Raw genomic sequence first — 8,490 nt, forward strand, 5'->3', positions numbered from 1 at the left:
AACCGAGCATGTGGTTAGGTCACTACCTAAGGCATATGTGATCAGGTAGATAATATGTAGTGCAGAATAAATAAACAAACAACATGTACTAATCATGTAGTGACCAACCGAAATAAACAGGTAACACAATTACTGTTATATGTTAAACATATTATCATGCATATCAAAAGACATAAGTCAAAGTACCCGCCTCCAATAAAGTGATCCAAATCTGACTCCAAGATACTCGTCTCGCATCAAGATCCTGTGTCACGAATATAAATATATTTCATTTAGCTACATTCTCATAAATAGCTAAATAACTCTCTAACCCTAGTTTAGGGCAAATCCCTGACCAACACATAAACCCAATTCAACCCATACATGATCAATAGCATATATCAAATTCCTATGCCTTACCTGAAACTCACAGCCGTTTTATCACTGTTGGAAGTAGGATCGTTTGCTGCTGGAATCCTTCCTACTGATCAGATCATGTTGAGATCAATAATTGGGAATCACAAATCAAACAACAACCCATCTTACAACCTAATCTTACCTCAGGTGTGCCAAGCTGTTGACAGGGGGTGGTGGCCGGAATCAAACAGAGACAGCAACAAACTCTTGATGCTGTGATAACCGGAACCAACTAGGTCACTGTCTTCCAACAATCGAATCGAAAGAAATCACACTACAAATGCATCAACAACCCAATCAACTACTAGTGCACAACTAAAATTTCAACCTAATCCTTACCTTCATCCAGTAGCTCACTGGATTAGAGGACGGAGGAGTTAGGTCACCGGTGTTGTTTCCAGCAAGGGCTACTGAGGCAGTAAACCAGAGCAAAGGGGCGACGACGACATACAGATCCCAAGTGGTGGCCACGGCATAACCCTTACCAGCGTCGGAAACAGAGGCTAGGGCAGAGGCTACAAATCGACAATTGCTTTGAGTGTTGGCAGCCGGCTATCTGCTGAGCGGGGGCTAGGGCACGGTGAGAACTCGGACAAGGAGTCTCGGAGTGGCACAGAAGAGGTCGGAAAAAGGCGTCGACGGCGTTGGCACCTAGGGCTCGGTGCTGCTCGGCGTCGGGAGAAAGAGAGACAGTGGCATCGGCAGAGATGCTAGGGCATAGAGGAAAGGCAGCCGAGGCTGGGAAATCGGTGCCGGCAGTGGCATCGCTGGAGTCGGGGCAGAGGCTAGGCACCGGCGATTTGGGGACGGCAGAGCGGAGAAGAAGAAAAAGGAACAAACCTTGATCGGGGCTTAAATCGCGAGCGGTTAGCTCGGCGCCGGTTAGGGCAAGGGGGTGAGGACTTCGGGCGCGCGGCAATGAAAGAAAACGGCGGAGGAAAATAAGAAAAAGAATAAAGAAAAAGGGAGAAAAATCAAACATTTCCTCTTTAAAACGAGGTAGCCTAAACAGGCTTTTCCGGACCCCATTTTTATCCCCGTTAACTCGTCCGTACGAGCTCCGAAAAATTCCCGAAAAATTTCTAAAAATTCCGGAAAATTCCCTTATTAATATTCGCCTATTTCCGGTATTTTACATGTGGGCTTCTATGTTGATATCCGAGGAAGGCATAGAAATAGGTGCGCTTCTGTGTAAGGACAACGTAGGTTCACGTCTAATTGATCATATTTAGATGTATTTCTCAGTCCTTAGCCGGTTATCTATTGCAAGAGAGAACCGACAACTTTCTACAAGTGTTTGGCAATTGAGGGATAAGAATTGGTGAACCATTTACATTCAAGAAATCTTACAAAGAAATCGAAACTCCTAGAATCTCCCTTATCATAACCCAAAACACTAAACTCTTGTTTGTTGATCTATAATATTAGATTTGTTTACTTTCACTTTGCATTTGAAACGATTGGATAGTTGTTTAGCTAATTCGCATTGAGACATTTCTAGTGCTTATTCCAGTCCCTGTGGATACGATAATCTTTTATATTACTTGTGACATTTCCGTACACTTGCGGAGCGTGACAAGTTTTTGGCGCCGTTGTCGGGGACTGCGCTATAACATTAGGAATTATCAATTGAGTTAGACTAAACATAACATTTGTTTTCCTTTCATATTGCATAGTTGTAACTAATCATTAGATTTCTGTTTTTACTTTCTTGTATAACTCTTACTTCTTGTTAATTCTTTTTGTACAAATTCAATTCTGCATTTTTGATTCTTTTATTTTTCTTTTTCTGTTGAATTGTCATTTGCTATCTTGTTCTTGTGTATGCGAAGATCTAACTTTGCAGGGGAATTCTTTCCTTTTGACCCTGAGATTGACAGAACTTTCCATAAAAGAAGAATTCTTCAAAGGCAAATTGAAGAACAGGAACATTTGAACATGGCGAATAGACCACTCAAGGATTATGCAGCACCTTATGCAAGAGGTTTTCGATCTAGTATTTCAAGACCTCCAGTGGAAGCTAATAACTTTGAGATCAAACCCGCAATTATATCTATGGTGCAGCAGAACCAATTTGGTGGAGGACCTCATGAAGACCCCAATCAACACTTAGAGGTCTTTTATGAAATATGTGGTACCATGAAAATGAATAGAGTTCCTTCAGAAGTAGTTAGATTGTTATTATTTGGGTTTTCCTTAAGAGATAGGGCAAAGCAATGGCTGAATTCTTTGGCCCCTAATAGCATCACCACTTGAGAGCAGTGTGAGTAACAGTTTCTTGATAAATTCTATCCACCAAGCAAAACAGCTCATATGAGAAATTTAATTGCAAGCTTCAAGCAAACTGACTCAGAATCTCTTTTTGAAGCATGGGATAGATATAATAGTATGCTCAGACAATGCCCGCATCATGGGTTGGAAAGATGGTTAGTGTTGCACACTTTTTACAATGGTATCAACTATCATACCAAAGTGTCCCTTGATTCAGCTGCTGGAGGGGCACTTATGAATAAAAGTTTAGATGAAGCTGAAGAAATTATTGACAGTGTAGCACAAAATCATCATCAATGGGCAAATGAAAGAAGTGGTGGCTATTCTTCTGTAAACCCAACAATTAAAGCATCAGGGAAGTTTGATGTAGATGCAGTTACTCTTTTGTTTGCAAAATTGGACGTTCTTACAAAGAAATTTGAAAATATGGGGACTAGTGCTAATATGGTCAATGCTATTAGTACATCTTGTGAAGTATGTGGGAGTTCAGAGCACTCAAATGACTCATGTCCATTGGGAGCTATCACTGCACAAATCAATCAACTGGAACAATGTGATGCAATCGTGAGTTACAATCAAAGGCAGAATAACCCATACTCAAATACTTATAACCCTGGATGGAAGAGCCATCCCAATTTTTCTTACAGAAATAATCAAGATCAAGGAACATCTATGGGAGTAAGACCAAATTTTCAAGCTGGGCAGCAAAATTTTCAACATCTATCTTCTCAAGGCTTACCAAAGTCAAATATTGAAAAGATGCTTGAAGAAATTATCTCAAGTCAGAATGAAATGAAGCAAGATTTAGCAAAGCTCATTCAGAGAATGGATAATTCTGATAAGCATCAAAAGATCCAGGATAGTCAAATTGCCCAACTAGCTTCCTCATCATCCAGAGCACCAGGACAACTTCCTGGAAAACCTGATGTGAATCCTATGGAGCATTGCAATAGAATTGAGCTTAGGAGCGGACGGATCTTGGGAGACTCCCAAGTGACCGCTTCAAAAGGGATACAAAAAGAAGAAGAGCTCTCTCCTCTTATACCAAATCAGATTCAAACTAATGAGGAGAGTACCATTGAGGTTGAAGAGACTCTTCCACTGAACCATCAGAGCAAAGCTGTCCCTTTTCCTCAGAGACTTACAATGCTCAAGAAAGATGAAGAATTTGGCAAGTTTTTAGAAAAAGTTAAGGAAATTTGTGTAGAGGTACCTCTTATTGATGCTATTCTTCAAATGCCTAGATTTTCCAAATTCCTGAAGGATCTCATGTCAAACAAGAGAAGAAGGGGAGAGGTTGAGACAATTGCGCTTAGTGAGGAATGTAGTGCTATTTTGGAGAAGAACACTTCCCCAAAACTAAAGGACCCAGGGAGCTTTTATATTCCTTGCAACATAGGAAAAGAATTTTTTGAAAAAGCTTTTTGTGATTTGGGGGCAAGTGTTAGCCTCATTCCCTATTCAATTTGTAATAAATTAGGTCTCAAAAATATTAAACTTACTACTATGGCACTTCAACTTGCTGATCATTCCTGCAGGTACCCTTTGCATATTATAGAAGATGTGCCAGTAGAGGTGGACGGGAATGTTATTCCCACAGATTTTGTCGTGTTAGACATGGAAGAGGACCCCAGGATTCCTATCATATTAGGAAGACCTTTTCTTGCTACAGCTGGAGCTATAATTGATGTCAAAAATCATAAGCTTTCTTTGGTAATTGGTAAGGAAAGGTTGGAATATGATCTATCTAATATCTCTAACCATGTCTCGTCTCTTTTAAATGCTTGTAGCAGGACAAGCATTTATAAACTTGAGGAATGGAATTTCCATCCTTATGGAAGGCCACCAAACAAAGGAGACAATGTGGTGGAAGATGTTGGGAGAAGATCTCCCAACAAAAACGAAAAGTATATCTGTCCTCCAAGGGCGAGGAAAAGAAGTGAATGATCAAGTTTGGTCGAGCTAAAGACCTTAAACAAGCGCTTCTTGGGAGGCAACCCAAGGGTTCTTTTAGTTAGTTTTGATTTGTATTTTAATTTCTTTTAGTTTGATGCATTCTTTTGATTTTGTTTTCAGGTTAGGTGCAAAACAGAGCCAGGCCGTGTGCTATATACATGGCCAGGTAAAGGTTGCAGAGAAGGGAAGTGTTTGGGCCGTGTCATCCAGACACGATCGTGTGGGATCTCCCGAGGAGAAAAAGGTATAGGCCGTGTCCCAGACACGGCCGTGTAAAGAATCCCGAGAAGAAGGATGGAGAGGCCGTGTCCCAGACACGGTCGTGTGAAGAATTCAGAGAGGGAAGAGGGGGAGGCCGTGTGGATCTGCACGACCCGTGTAGGAGAGTTATTAAAGTCTTCTTTCTACCTTACACGGCCAGATCTTGGCCGTGTTCCGCACACCCCCAACTCTCCAAAACATATCTTTCTCTCCCGATCTCTTAAAAACTCCTCTCTAATCTCTCAAGATCTCTTAGATCCGATTCTCCTCCTTTCTAAGACTTGGACTTTTTGTTCTCCTAACCTAAGATCTTTGTTCTTTGAGTTCCATTTTTCCAACTCTAGATAATTCTTCCCCTATCTAAACTCATCAAGATGTCCAATATTTTGAAGAAACTTCGCAAAGGAGGTGGTGGATCCAGTGGAGACAAAGAGAAGGAGCCATCAAGAGACAAAGGAAAACAACCAGTGAAGGGCAAAGGCAAAAGGACTTCACGCAACGAAGGTAATGACAATGAATTCAATATTGTGTTTAGAAATGATGATCAAGTAACTAGATTTGCAATTCTTGTCAATAGAAAGATAGTGTGTACTAGATATATGGACCCAACTGTTCTTGATATGCTTGGAATTAGGGAAGATGTAGATTTGATGATTGGGTTTTGGATTGGAGTGATATTATGTACACCCATTTGCTACATATCCTCGTCTTGTTTTGGAATTTTTGAGTTCATTGGATGTCCATTTTACTAATGAAGATGATTATTTTGGAAAAATCTCTTTTAGACTAATGAATCAAGAATTTCTATGGGCATTTAGTGACTTTAATTCTTGTTTTGGATTAACCACCGGTAGCCCTCGTAGGTTTGATCCAAGGTTTAATTGGAATCATTTTTGGAATGCAATAACTGGGTTAGATCAACCTTATGAGCCTTCAAGAGCTAAGGCCTCCCATATGCAAAACCCCATCTTTAGGTATCTACATAGAGTCATGGGTAAAACTATTTTTGGTAGGGGAGAGAGTGATGGGGTGGTTAAAAAGATAGAGCTTTATGCTTTATGGGCTATGCTTTATAAGGTTGAATTTGATTCTGGTTTTCATTTTGTTCAAACCTTATTAAGATCTGCTAGGGCATCATCGGGATCAATTGTTTTTGGTGGTTTGATTACCCGAATAGCTTATAATTTAAATCTTGATGTTGATGGGTTGGAAATAATTCATGGTAATGACATGATTGACATTGATGCATGTCTTGCTATGAAAATGATCGTTCGGGATGAGAATGGTTTCGCGTTTCCTAGGAGGAGTGGTTCTCCTTTACCCCTTCCTTTTCCTGAACGAACTACTATTTGTAACCCGGCTAATTGGGTAATTTCTGAGTTAGATTTTGAGGATAACCCTTCTATACCTAGAGACACTGAGCCACATCATGAGCCCTCGTCATATGGACACCCGCAGCCTTCTAGTTTTATGGAGCCCGCTAGGTATTCTTTTGCATATGGCACGGGATCTTCTAGGTTTGATTTTTCAGATTTTCATACGTCTCTAGAATCACTTCATGAGAAGCAAGATTCCCAACGAAAAATGTTGGAGGGGCGCTTCTCTTTATCTGATGATCAGTTTAGGGAGGTACAAAATCATTTTCAGTTTACGAGGAATTTTCAAGGTCAAGTGGCTGAGTTTGTGCAGGATTATGATACTAATCAGGCTAGGATGAGAGATTTTATGCAGAGCATGATGCTTACTAGCCAACAAGTAGATGCTTTATATGAGTATCATAGATCTTTGGGTGAGATTCCAGGTTTTCCTAGTTTTCCTATTGGCCAACCACGTCGTAGACCTCCTTTTTCTCGTCCACCTCCACCTCCTCCACCATATTGATTTCATCGGGACGATGAAAAGTTTAAGTCTGGGGGATGTCATGTACTGTTTAGTTTGGTTTTCATTTTCAGTTTTTAGTTTTTGTTAGTTTTTCATGTTGGTTCTTGTTGCTTTATTTTGCTTGTTTTTGAAATTTGGTTTTCATTTTCAGTTTTTAGTTTTTGTTAGTTTTTCATGTTGGTTCTTGTTGCTTTATTTTGCTTGTTTTTGAAATAATCATGGCAAATTTTTTTTTTTTTGAGAACATCAATCTTCACTTATATGCTTTCTTGGATTCAAGTGAAATGTTAGCACGATTATTGTCTTGATTCATGGTGTTCAAATGATGCTAGTAGTAAACTTTGTGTAGTTCTTTTTTCGATCTTGAGAAGCATTAATAAGCTGAGAATCTTATGGTGATGAGTTTTAGTTTTGGTTCAACCTTAAGGATTTTATCTTCACTACACTTGTGCTTGATGCTTGAATAGTTGATGTCATTGAAATAATCATGATTCATCTTGTTTGCTTAGTACTTGGTTTCCATGGTGATTTCTCAACTTTCATTTTGGTTACTGGATGAGGCTCAAATCATTAAAGCTCATTTGGAAAAATCAAAATATCCCAACATGTGTGCTAAAAAGTACATTTGTGAATAAGTTTTGCACAATGCAAATACTTATAAAAAAAAAAAATAAGGGATATAAAAAACAGTTGTCATGAGTAGAATCTAGCAAGTCACCCCTTTGAGACCGAGTTAGGTTACTGAGGAAATGACTGCTTAGCTTCCCTTGAGATTGAGCACACCTTTGAGACCTTGGGTTAGTTGAGAAATATGAACCAAGTGAATGGTGAGTAAGTGCCTATCACTGGTTACTTGTCTTTCACTGGAAAGACTAGGAATTCAAATTTGATGACGACTTGACTAGGACATGGATTGAAACTTGAAGGGTGTTGAGTTACTTTTACACTGTGCACAAGATTCTTATGCTTGAACCATACTATACTTGTTTTTATGATTATGCTTGTTAATGAAACTTTTTGATAGAGTTAGGAAAGTGCACTAGGTTTTATGAATGTGTTGTAGAACATATGAATTTAGACTGCGACATTTTGCTTGAGGACAAGCAAAGGTTTAAGTCTGGGGGTGTGATGTGCGTAGATTATATACTCTTTTATGCATGTTTTTACGCACATTTACATACTTTGAGCATGCTTGATCTATGCATTTTTATACTTCCAGCTTTCCTTTTAGCATATTTACTCTTTTGGTTCGGAGATCTGCTTTTTGTGCATTTTCTGTACACAGGAGTCGATTTGGTGAAGAATCTACATCTTTGGGCAAGCCTTGGAGGAAACAAAGGGAGAAAGCACCAGGCCGTGTACCTCACACGGCCCTGCACTGGTATGGAGCTCGGGCCGTGTGGAGTTTGGCACCAACAGAAGAGGAAGATGACATGGCCGTGTGAACCTCACACGGCCGTGTCAAGATTTGAAGCCAACCAGAGCAGAAGCCTTACATGGCCGTGTGGATCTACACGGCCGTGTGAGGTTTCCAGAAACCAAGCAGGCTGTGGCCGTGTGCACCACATGGCCGTGTAGCATTTCCAGAGAGTAGAAGGGTCCTGGCCGTGTGAGTCACACGGTCATGCAGCTTCGGCAGAGAAGGAACTGGACATGGCCGTGTGAATCTCACACGGCCGTGTCACGGGGCCGTGTTACGCCCGATTCCCTCCTCTATTTAAACCC

At 40.3% G+C, this 8,490-nt stretch overlaps 1 long non-coding RNA gene and 1 other non-coding gene across 2 annotated transcripts; both read right to left on the minus strand.

The window, feature by feature from the left end:
• Window positions 1-275: 275 nt before the first annotated feature.
• On the minus strand, window positions 276-1,442 carry LOC122049716. The gene is made up of 3 exons (XR_006131023.1): window positions 736-1,442; window positions 539-609; window positions 276-463 (listed from the first exon to the last, which is right to left on the minus strand). It is a non-coding gene; the product is annotated as an uncharacterized LOC122049716 (long non-coding RNA).
• A 1,265-nt stretch (window positions 1,443-2,707) lies between these two features.
• On the minus strand, window positions 2,708-2,813 carry LOC122049918. Its single transcript, XR_006131161.1, has one exon. It is a non-coding gene; the product is annotated as a small nucleolar RNA R71 (small nucleolar RNA).
• Window positions 2,814-8,490: the final 5,677 nt, after the last annotated feature.

Source organism: Zingiber officinale, chromosome 2B, assembly GCF_018446385.1.
Source record: "Zingiber officinale cultivar Zhangliang chromosome 2B, Zo_v1.1, whole genome shotgun sequence".
Taxonomy (NCBI): domain Eukaryota; kingdom Viridiplantae; phylum Streptophyta; class Magnoliopsida; order Zingiberales; family Zingiberaceae; genus Zingiber; species Zingiber officinale.